Here is an 11,930-nt window from a genome sequence, read left to right as displayed (position 1 = left end):
AGGAGCTTAAATCAAAGTGGGAGGAGCTTAAATCAAAGTGGGAGGAGCTTAAGTCAAAGTGGGAGGAGCTTAAGTCAAAGTGGGCGGAGCTTAAGTCAAAGTGGGCGGAGCTTAAATCAAAGTGGGAGGAGCTTAAGTCAAAGTGGGCGGAGCTTTAATCAAAGTGGGAGGAGCTTGTGTAAAAGTGGGCGGAGCTTAAATCAAAGTGGGAGGAGCTTAAGTCAAAGTGGGCGGAGCTTAAGTCAAAGTGGGCGGAGCTTAAATCAAAGTGGGCGGAGCTTAAATCAAAGTGGGAGGAGCTTAAATCAAAGTGGGAGGAGCTTAAATCAAAGTGGGCGGAGCTTAAATCAAAGTGGGAGGAGCTTGTGTAAAAGTGGGCGGAGCTTAAATCAAAGTGGGAGGAGCTTAAGTCAAAGTGGGCGGAGCTTAAATCAAAGTGGGCGGAGCTTAAATCAAAGTGGGAGGAGCTTAAATCAAAGTGGGAGGAGCTTAAGTCAAAGTGGGCGGAGCTTAAATCAAAGTGGGAGGAGCTTAAGTTAAAGTGGGCGGAGCTTAAGTCAAAGTGGGAGGAGCTTAAGTTAAAGTGGGAGGAGCTTAAGTTAAAGTGGGCGGAGCTTAAGTCAAAGTGGGCGGAGCTTAAATCAAAGTGGGAGGAGCTTAAGTTAAAGTGGGCGGAGCTTAAATCAAAGTGGGAGGAGCTTAAGTTAAAGTGGGCGGAGCTTAAGTCAAAGTGGGAGGAGCTTAAGTTAAAGTGGGAGGAGCTTAAGTTAAAGTGGGCGGAGCTTAAGTCAAAGTGGGCGGAGCTTAAATCAAAGTGGGAGGAGCTTAAGTTAAAGTGGGCGGAGCTTAAGTCAAAGTGGGCGGAGCTTAAGTTAAAGTGGGAGGAGCTTAAATCAAAGTGGGAGGAGCTTAAGTCAAAGTGGGAGGAGCTTAAGTCAAAGTGGGCGGAGCTTAAGTCAAAGTGGGAGGAGCTTAAGTCAAAGTGGGCGGAGCTTAAATCAAAGTGGGAGGAGCTTAAGTCAAAATGGGAGGAGCTTAAGTCAAAGTGGGAGGAGCTTAAGTCAAAGTGGGAGGAGCTTAAGTCAAAGTGGGCAGAGCTTAAGTCAAAGTGGGCGGAGCTTAAATCAAAGTGGGAGGAGCTTAGGTCAAAGTGGGCGGAGCTTAAATCAAAGTGGGCGGAGCTTAAGTCAAAGTGGGAGGAGCTTAAGTCAAAGTGGGCGGAGCTTAAATCAAAGTGGGAGGAGCTTAAAGCAAAGTGGGAGGAGCTTAAATCCAGGTGGGAGGAGCTTAAGTCAAAGTGGGAGGAGCTTAGGTTAAAGTGGGAGGAGCTTAAGTCAAAGTGGGCGGAGCTTAAATCAAAGTGGGAGGAGCTTAAGTTAAAGTGGGCGGAGCTTAAGTCAAAGTGGGAGGAGCTTAAGTTAAAGTGGGAGGAGCTTAAGTTAAAGTGGGCGGAGCTTAAGTCAAAGTGGGCGGAGCTTAAATCAAAGTGGGAGGAGCTTAAGTTAATGTGGGCGGAGCTTAAATCAAAGTGGGAGGAGCTTAAGTTAAAGTGGGCGGAGCTTAAGTCAAAGTGGGAGGAGCTTAAGTTAAAGTGGGAGGAGCTTAAGTTAAAGTGGGCGGAGCTTAAGTCAAAGTGGGCGGAGCTTAAATCAAAGTGGGAGGAGCTTAAGTTAAAGTGGGCGGAGCTTAAGTCAAAGTGGGCGGAGCTTAAGTTAAAGTGGGAGGAGCTTAAATCAAAGTGGGAGGAGCTTAAGTCAAAGTGGGAGGAGCTTAAGTCAAAGTGGGCGGAGCTTAAGTCAAAGTGGGAGGAGCTTAAGTCAAAGTGGGCGGAGCTTAAGTCAAAGTGGGCGGAGCTTAAATCAAAGTGGGAGGAGCTTAAGTCAAAGTGGGAGGAGCTTAAATCAAAGTGGGAGGAGCTTAAGTCAAAGTGGGCGGAGCTTAAATCAAAGTGGGAGGAGCTTAAGTCAAAATGGGAGGAGCTTAAGTCAAAGTGGGAGGAGCTTAAGTCAAAGTGGGAGGAGCTTAAGTCAAAGTGGGAGGCGCTTAAGTCAAAGTGGGCGGAGCTTAAATCAAAGTGGGAGGAGCTTAAGTCAAAGTGGGAGGAGCTTAAATCAAAGTGGGAGGAGCTTAAGTCAAAGTGGGAGGAGCTTAAGTCAAAGTGGGCGGAGCTTAAATCAAAGTGGGAGGAGCTTAAGTCAAAGTGGGCGGAGCTTAAATCCAGGTGGGAGGAGCTTAAGTCAAAGTGGGAGGAGCTTAGGTTAAAGTGGGAGGAGCTTAAGTCAAAGTGGGCGGAGCTTAAATCAAAGTGGGAGGAGCTTAAGTCAAAGTGGGCGGAGCTTAAGTCAAAGTGGGCGGAGCTTAAGTCAAAGTGGGAGGAGATTAAGTCAAAGTGGGAGGAGCTTAAGTCAAAGTGGGCGGAGCTTAAATCAAAGTGGGAGGAGCTTAAGTCAAAGTGGGAGGAGCTTAAGTCAAAGTGGGAGGAGCTTAAGTCAAAGTGGGCGGAGCTTAAGTCAAAGTGGGAGGAGATTAAGTCAAAGTGGGAGGAGCTTAAGTCAAAGTGGGCGGAGCTTAAGTCAAAGTGGGCGGAGCTTAAGTCAAAGTGGGAGGAGCTTAAGTCAAAGTGGGAGGAGCTTAAGTCAAAGTGGGCGGAGCTTGTGTAAAAGTGGGAGGAGCTTAAGGCAAAGTGGGAGGAGCTTAAGTCAAAGTGGGAGGAGCTTAAGTCAAAGTGGGAGGAGCTTAAATCAAAGTGGGAGGAGCTTAAGTCAAAGTGGGAGGAGCTTAAGTCAAAGTGGGAGGAGCTTAAGTCAAAGTGGGAGGAGCTTAAATCAAAGTGGGAGGAGCTTAAGACAAAGTGGGAGGAGCTTAAGACAAAGTGGGAGGAGCTTAAATTAAAGTGGGCGGAGCTTAAGACAAAGTGGGCGGAGCTTAAGTCAAAGTGGGCGGAGCTTAAGACAAAGTGGGCGGAGCTTAAGTCAAAGTGGGCGGAGCTTAAGACAAAGTGGGAGGAGCTTAAGTCAAAGTGGGCGGAGCTTAAGTCAAAGTGGGCGGAGCTTAAGTCAAAGTGGGAGGAGCTTAAGTCAAAGTGGGCGGAGCTTAAGTCAAAGTGGGAGGAGCTTAAGTTAAAGTGGGAGGAGCTTAAGTTAAAGTGGGCGGAGCTTAAGTCAAAGTGGGCGGAGCTTAAATCAAAGTGGGAGGAGCTTAAGTTAAAGTGGGCGGAGCTTAAGTCAAAGTGGGCGGAGCTTAAGTTAAAGTGGGAGGAGCTTAAATCAAAGTGGGAGGAGCTTAAATCAAAGTGGGAGGAGCTTAAGTCAAAGTGGGAGGAGCTTAAGTCAAAGTGGGCGGAGCTTAAGTCAAAGTGGGCGGAGCTTAAATCAAAGTGGGAGGAGCTTAAGTCAAAGTGGGCGGAGCTTTAATCAAAGTGGGAGGAGCTTGTGTAAAAGTGGGCGGAGCTTAAATCAAAGTGGGAGGAGCTTAAGTCAAAGTGGGCGGAGCTTAAGTCAAAGTGGGCGGAGCTTAAATCAAAGTGGGCGGAGCTTAAATCAAAGTGGGAGGAGCTTAAATCAAAGTGGGAGGAGCTTAAATCAAAGTGGGAGGAGCTTAAGTCAAAGTGGGAGGAGCTTAAGTCAAAGTGGGAGGAGCTTAAATCAAAGTGGGAGGAGCTTAAGTCAAAGTGGGAGGAGCTTAAGTCAAAGTGGGAGGAGCTTAAATCAAAGTGGGAGGAGCTTAAGTCAAAGTGGGAGGAGCTTAAATCAAAGTGGGAGGAGCTTGTGTAAAAGTGGGCGGAGCTTAAGTCAAAGTGGGCGGAGCTTGTGTAAAAGTGGGTGGCGCTTAAGTCAAAGTGGGCGGAGCTTAAGTCAAAGTGGGCGGAGCTTGTGTCAAAGTGGGCGGAGCTTAAGTCAAAGTGGGCGGAGCTTGTGTAAAAGTGGGCGGAGCTTAAGTCAAAGTGGGCGGAGCTTAAGTCAAAGTGGGAGGAGCTTAAGTCAAAGTGGGAGGAGCTTAAATCAAAGTGGGCGGAGCTTAATTCAAAGTGGGAGGAGCTTAGGTCAAAGTGGGCGGAGCTTAAATCAAAGTGGGAGGAGCTTAATTCAAAGTGGGAGGAGAAGAAATATCTTTCTCTGTGATTTGGTCTTTAGGGGTTTAATAATAATAATAATAATAATAATAATAGACACACACTCACACACACACACACACACACACACACACACACACACACACACACACACTCCAACAGGTAATGCGTATGCAGATGCTGAGTGCTGCCAGGCTCACTCAGGTATATGTGTCTGTCTCCCTCCAGTGGTGGTAAGTGGAAGTGGCGCAGCTATTCCCTTATTCGGGGAAAGGTCAACACATGTGTGTCACGTTCACCAAATGAGGGACCGGACTGACAGAGTAGCACATGTGTTGTGTGATAGGAAGGTCGTAGAGACACCATTCAAATGGTTTTCGATTCCCTGGGTTCTCCCCTATCCGGGGGCGTTGGAATTCTTCTCCTAAAACACGGGGAAGCACAGTTATTAACCCCGGTAAGAGTCACACTACGGGGCGTATAACGCTGGCTATGAATGTGGTAGAAACACAAGGTTTTCATATTTAAGTTCATTAGGTCTACACGGTCATTTTAAGCCTAACCCCAGCCCTCTACGACCCCGGGAAGTCATGTTATTGAGCTACAAGGACACCTCATACACCCACACAGACAGACAGACATGGCGGACCCATCCAGGATGCTCTTTTACCTCCATATCATCAATCTTTGGACAGGTGAGTAGAGACTGGCGTTCCCTAACAGCTGAATCATGTGTCATCGTTGACACAGGCTTGGCGCAATTTGTTCAGTATTTGTATTCAGTAGCGTCATTTCATGATGAGTGCATTGTTTCTTATTTTACCTGTTTAACTGTAAGTGAGGCTATTATGTTTTTCTCTTTTTTTATACGAGTTTTTCCAAATTGTATATAGAATAATTGTACAATGACATGAATATACAAAGTCATTATAACCGAAATCTGTGTTAGTTGTTCTTTATGAGCGGTGATTGCACTTCTCAGTTCTCCGTCTCTGCTCTTCCTTCTCCTTCTCTCAACCTCTTTCCCTTACTCATTCACTCTGTTTTTCTGTCTCTCTCTTCTCCCTCTGCCCTGTGCAGTCCTCGTAGAGTGTGATGTGTTAGCATCTCCGGCCCCTCCGGTGCATCTATCAGGTGAGAGGGTGGGCTGGACGCTGTTGGTGTGTGTGGTCAGTGACCTGAGGAAGGGGCCATCTCGAGGTCACCTGGAGGTCATCGTCATCCCAGGGTCACCAGCGCAGTCCCAGAGTTCCACTGCACATGTTGAGTATTTGTCACCACTGCGCTCAGAGCGAATTTACGAACGTAACCCAAGTGGCGTGGCTTCCTGTGCTAAATCCTTTAATTCAATACACACTGATCAGTACAAGTTTTAAACAGTCAAATTTATCAGTTCCTCCGTGGCGCAACGCGTTCGCTCGTGCGCGACTCATTCATAGGTACACGGTTCGAATCCCAGGTCTGGCGGATGGCCCCCGAGTGCGCGCGGAGAGAGAGAGAGAGAGAGAGATTTCAAAGATCGAGTATTTTGCGTTTTGGATAGCAGAGTGTAAGTGTGTAAGTCTGTACCTTCTAATATTTATATTTTGGAACATCTCTGTGAACCAGGGAGAAACGGAGTTTCGCATTCATGGACTTCCGTAATTCACTGCGTGTGTGACTGTGTCTGTCTCTCTGCCAGCCTGCACGGGCTTTGTGGGAGGAGCTACGGAGCCGGCTCGCGTTGACTTCGGAGAACTCCGGCGATCTTCGGAAAACTGTGTCCGCGATGACAAACCAATGAAAACCAATGTGTGCGTGTGTGTGATATGTTTGTAACATCTCGACGTGACTGGATGTGTCTCATGTGAACCAGGGGATATGTGACTTCCGCATTCACCGCGTGTGACTGTCTACTGGCTCGGCGCCTCCTCTCTGTCCTAGCGAATAAACTGTGTCCGCGATAAAAAAAAAAAACATTTTATTTTTTTTTTCTTCTTCTTCTGTGTCAGTGCGTCTACCGGCCCGAGTCTCTATGGGGGAATGCAATGACCGTTTTGGACACCAAACACACCAAAGAACATCTACTCTTCGAGGCGAATCCAGTCAGACCATTATCAGACCTGCTGGACGTGTCTGTGCGCGTGTGTGACTGGATGTCTACATTCAATGTGTCTCACCGTGTGACTGGATGTGTGTGTGTATATATGTGTTAATGAGCTGTATGAGTGTGTGTATGTGGATGTGTATGAGTGTGGATGTGTGTGTATGAGTATGTGGATATGAGTATGTGTGTGTATGAGTATGTGTATATGTATGTGTATGCTTATGTATGTTAATGAGCAGCTGTATGTTAATGAGCTTCATGTTAATGAGATTCATGCTAATGAGCTGTATGTTAATGAGCTGTATGTTAATGAGCTGTATGTTAATGAGCTGCATGTTAATGAGCTTCATGTTAATGAGATTCATGCTAATGAGCTGTATGTTAATGAGCTGTATGTTAATTAGCTGTGTGTTAAATCAAAGTGGGAGGAGCTTGTGTAAAAGTGGGCGGAGCTTAAATCAAAGTGGGAGGAGCTTAAATCAAAGTGGGAGGAGCTTAAGTCAAAGTGGGAGGAGCTTAAGTCAAAGTGGGAGGAGCTTAAATCAAAGTGGGAGGAGCTTAAGTCAAAGTGGGAGGAGCTTAAGTCAAAGTGGGAGGAGCTTAAATCAAAGTGGGAGGAGCTTAAGTCAAAGTGGGAGGAGCTTAAATCAAAGTGGGAGGAGCTTGTGTAAAAGTGGGCGGAGCTTAAGTCAAAGTGGGCGGAGCTTGTGTAAAAGTGGGTGGAGCTTAAGTCAAAGTGGGCGGAGCTTAAGTCAAAGTGGGCGGAGCTTGTGTCAAAGTGGGCGGAGCTTAAGTCAAAGTGGGCGGAGCTTGTGTAAAAGTGGGCGGAGCTTAAGTCAAAGTGGGAGGAGCTTAAGTCAAAGTGGGCGGAGCTTAAATCAAAGTGGGCGGAGCTTGTGTAAAAGTGGGCGGAGCTTAAGTCAAAGTGGGCGGAGCTTAAGTCAAAGTGGGCGGAGCTTAAAGCAAAGTGGGCGGAGCTTAAAGCAAAGTGGGCGGAGCTTAAGTCAAAGTGGGCGGAGCTTAAGTCAAAGTGGGCGGAGCTTGTGTCAAAGTGGGCGGAGCTTAAGTCAAAGTGGGCGGAGCTTGTGTCAAAGTGGGCGGAGCTTAAGTCAAAGTGGGCGGAGCTTGTGTAAAAGTGGGTGGAGCTTAAGTCAAAGTGGGCGGAGCTTGTGTAAAAGTGGGCGGAGCTTGTGTCAAAGTGGGCGGAGCTTAAGTCAAAGTGGGCGGAGCTTGTGTCAAAGTGGGCGGAGCTTGTGTAAAAGTGGGCGGAGCTTGTGTCAAAGTGGGCGGAGCTTAAGTCAAAGTGGGCGGAGCTTAAGTCAAAGTGGGAGGAGCTTAAGTCAAAGTGGGAGGAGCTTAAATCAAAGTGGGCGGAGCTTAATTCAAAGTGGGAGGAGCTTAGGTCAAAGTGGGCGGAGCTTAAATCAAAGTGGGAGGAGCTTAAGTCAAAGTGGGAGGAGCTTAAATCAAAGTGGGCGGAGCTTAATTCAAAGTGGGTGGAGCTTAGGTCAAAGTGGGCGGAGCTTAAATCAAAGTGGGAGGAGCTTAATTCAAAGTGGGAGGAGAAGAAATATCTTTCTCTGTGATTTGGTCTTTAGGGGTTTAATAATAATAATAATAATAATAATAGACACACACTCACACACACACACACACACACACACACACACACACACACACACACACACACACACACACTCCAACAGGTAATGCGTATGCAGATGCTGAGTGCTGCCAGGCTCACTCAGGTATATGTGTCTGTCTCCCTCCAGTGGTGGTAAGTGGAAGTGGCGCAGCTATTCCCTTATTCGGGGAAAGGTCAACACATGTGTGTCACGTTCACCAAATGAGGGACCGGACTGACAGAGTAGCACATGTGTTGTGTGATAGGAAGGTCGTAGAGACACCATTCAAATGGTTTTCGATTCCCTGGGTTCTCCCCTATCCGGGGGCGTTGGAATTCTTCTCCTAAAACACGGGGAAGCACAGTTATTAACCCCGGTAAGAGTCACACTACGGGGCGTATAACGCTGGCTATGAATGTGGTAGAAACACAAGGTGAACATATTTAAGTTCATTAGGTCTACACGGTCATTTTAAGCCTAACCCCAGCCCTCTACGACCCCGGGAAGTCATGTTATTGAGCTACAAGGACACCTCATACACCCACACAGACAGACAGACATGGCGGACCCATCCAGGATGCTCTTTTACCTCCATATCATCAATCTTTGGACAGGTGAGTAGAGACTGGCGTTCCCTAACAGCTGAATCATGTGTCATCGTTGACACAGGCTTGGCGCAATTTGTTCAGTATTTGTATTCAGTAGCGTCATTTCATGATGAGTGCATTGTTTCTTATTTTACCTGTTTAACTGTAAGTGAGGCTATTATGTTTTTCTCTTTTTTTATACGAGTTTTTCCAAATTGTATATAGAATAATTGTACAATGACATGAATATACAAAGTCATTATAACCGAAATCTGTGTTAGTTGTTCTTTATGACCGGTGATTGCACTTCTCAGTTCTCCATCTCTGCTCTTCCTTCTCCTTCTCTCAACCTCTTTCCCTTACTCATTCACTCTGTTTTTCTGTCTCTCTCTTCTCCCTCTGCCCTGTGCAGTCCTCGTAGAGTGTGATGTGTTAGCATCTCCGGCCCCTCCGGTGCATCTATCAGGTGAGAGGGTGGGCTGGACGCTGTTGGTGTGTGTGGTCAGTGACCTGAGGAAGGGGCCATCTCGAGGTCACCTGGAGGTCATCGTCATCCCAGGGTCACCAGCGCAGTCCCAGAGTTCCACTGCACATGTTGAGTATTTGTCACCACTGCGCTCAGAGCGAATTTACGAACGTAACCCAAGTGGCGTGGCTTCCTGTGCTAAATCCTTTAATTCAATACACACTGATCAGTACAAGTTTTAAACAGTCAAATTTATCAGTTCCTCCGTGGCGCAACGCGTTCGCTCGTGCGCGACTCATTCATAGGTACACGGTTCGAATCCCAGGTCTGGCGGATGGCCCCCGAGTGCGCGCGGAGAGAGAGAGAGAGAGAGAGATTTCAAAGATCGAGTATTTTGCGTTTTGGATAGCAGAGTGTAAGTGTGTAAGTCTGTACCTTCTAATATTTATATTTTGGAACATCTCTGTGAACCAGGGAGAAACGGAGTTTCGCATTCATGGACTTCCGTAATTCACTGCGTGTGTGACTGTGTCTGTCTCTCTGCCAGCCTGCACGGGCTTTGTGGGAGGAGCTACGGAGCCGGCTCGCGTTGACTTCGGAGAACTCCGGCGATCTTCGGAAAACTGTGTCCGCGATGACAAACCAATGAAAACCAATGTGTGCGTGTGTGTGATATGTTTGTAACATCTCGACGTGACTGGATGTGTCTCATGTGAACCAGGGGATATGTGACTTCCGCATTCACCGCGTGTGACTGTCTACTGGCTCGGCGCCTCCTCTCTGTCCTAGCGAATAAACTGTGTCCGCGATAAAAAAAAAAAACATTTTATTTTTTTTTTCTTCTTCTTCTGTGTCAGTGCGTCTACCGGCCCGAGTCTCTATGGGGGAATGCAATGACCGTTTTGGACACCAAACACACCAAAGAACATCTACTCTTCGAGGCGAATCCAGTCAGACCATTATCAGACCTGCTGGACGTGTCTGTGCGCGTGTGTGACTGGATGTCTACATTCAATGTGTCTCACCGTGTGACTGGATGTGTGTGTGTATATATGTGTTAATGAGCTGTATGAGTGTGTGTATGTGGATGTGTATGAGTGTGGATGTGTGTGTATGAGTATGTGGATATGAGTATGTGTGTGTATGAGTATGTGTATATGTATGTGTATGCTTATGTATGTTAATGAGCAGCTGTATGTTAATGAGCTTCATGTTAATGAGATTCATGCTAATGAGCTGTATGTTAATGAGCTGTATGTTAATGAGCTGTATGTTAATGAGCTGCATGTTAATGAGCTTCATGTTAATGAGATTCATGCTAATGAGCTGTATGTTAATGAGCTGTATGTTAATTAGCTGTGTGTTAAATCAAAGTGGGAGGAGCTTGTGTAAAAGTGGGCGGAGCTTAAATCAAAGTGGGAGGAGCTTAAATCAAAGTGGGAGGAGCTTAAGTCAAAGTGGGAGGAGCTTAAGTCAAAGTGGGAGGAGCTTAAATCAAAGTGGGAGGAGCTTAAGTCAAAGTGGGAGGAGCTTAAGTCAAAGTGGGAGGAGCTTAAATCAAAGTGGGAGGAGCTTAAGTCAAAGTGGGAGGAGCTTAAATCAAAGTGGGAGGAGCTTGTGTAAAAGTGGGCGGAGCTTAAGTCAAAGTGGGCGGAGCTTGTGTAAAAGTGGGTGGAGCTTAAGTCAAAGTGGGCGGAGCTTAAGTCAAAGTGGGCGGAGCTTGTGTCAAAGTGGGCGGAGCTTGTGTAAAAGTGGGCGGAGCTTGTGTCAAAGTGGGCGGAGCTTAAGTCAAAGTGGGCGGAGCTTAAGTCAAAGTGGGAGGAGCTTAAGTCAAAGTGGGAGGAGCTTAAATCAAAGTGGGCGGAGCTTAATTCAAAGTGGGAGGAGCTTAGGTCAAAGTGGGCGGAGCTTAAATCAAAGTGGGAGGAGCTTAATTCAAAGTGGGAGGAGAAGAAATATCTTTCTCTGTGATTTGGTCTTTAGGGGTTTAATAATAATAATAATAATAATAATAATAATAGACACACACTCACACACACACACACACACACACACACACACACACACACACACACACACACACACACTCCAACAGGTAATGCGTATGCAGATGCTGAGTGCTGCCAGGCTCACTCAGGTATATGTGTCTGTCTCCCTCCAGTGGTGGTAAGTGGAAGTGGCGCAGCTATTCCCTTATTCGGGGAAAGGTCAACACATGTGTGTCACGTTCACCAAATGAGGGACCGGACTGACAGAGTAGCACATGTGTTGTGTGATAGGAAGGTCGTAGAGACACCATTCAAATGGTTTTCGATTCCCTGGGTTCTCCCCTATCCGGGGGCGTTGGAATTCTTCTCCTAAAACACGGGGAAGCACAGTTATTAACCCCGGTAAGAGTCACACTACGGGGCGTATAACGCTGGCTATGAATGTGGTAGAAACACAAGGTGAACATATTTAAGTTCATGGGGCTTAAGACAAATACTTTTTGCACCAGTCCTTTGCTCACCTGGTGCTTTCCATATTGCAAATGGACGGAAAACAGTTTAGGGAACTTGAAGCAAGTAGAATGTATTTGATAGATTGTTCCTAGGAGGATCTTCAAACTCTAATCCCACTGGAGAAGGCACTAGGAGGAACTTCAGACTCTGCTCCCATTGGAGGAGAAAGCACTATGGGCAACTTCAGTCTCTGCTCCCATTGAAGAAGGCACTAGGAGGAAGTTCAGACTGCTCCAATGAGTTTTCAGAAGGAGGCGAGGAAAGAGGACACAGGGAATCAAGGGTATTGACAGAAGGACTTTTGGGATGTGTCAGGGTAACAGCACTGTACCCCATGGGTGAAAGGGGACGAAAATGTTTCCGCCCGGTCTCGAACCGCTGGAAAGGGGCAGAATACATTGCAATTAAACCAATGACATGGTGTCATGTCATGTTTTCTTTAATGAAATTAATTATTCATCATCAAAACATGTTGTGTTACATGAAACATTTAATTGATTAAGACTTTAAAAAAGAAAATATTTTTGACAGTAATGTCCTCAGGTGGATTCGAACCCGCGGCTGAAAAGACGGCAAGAAAGGGTCAATAAAAG

Source organism: Nansenia antarctica, assembly GCF_963989245.1.
Source record: "Nansenia antarctica genome assembly, contig: SCAFFOLD_68, whole genome shotgun sequence".
NCBI lineage: Eukaryota > Metazoa > Chordata > Actinopteri > Argentiniformes > Microstomatidae > Nansenia > Nansenia antarctica.
The sequence above is the reverse complement of the archived record's forward strand: the minus strand, read 5'-3'. Positions refer to the sequence as shown.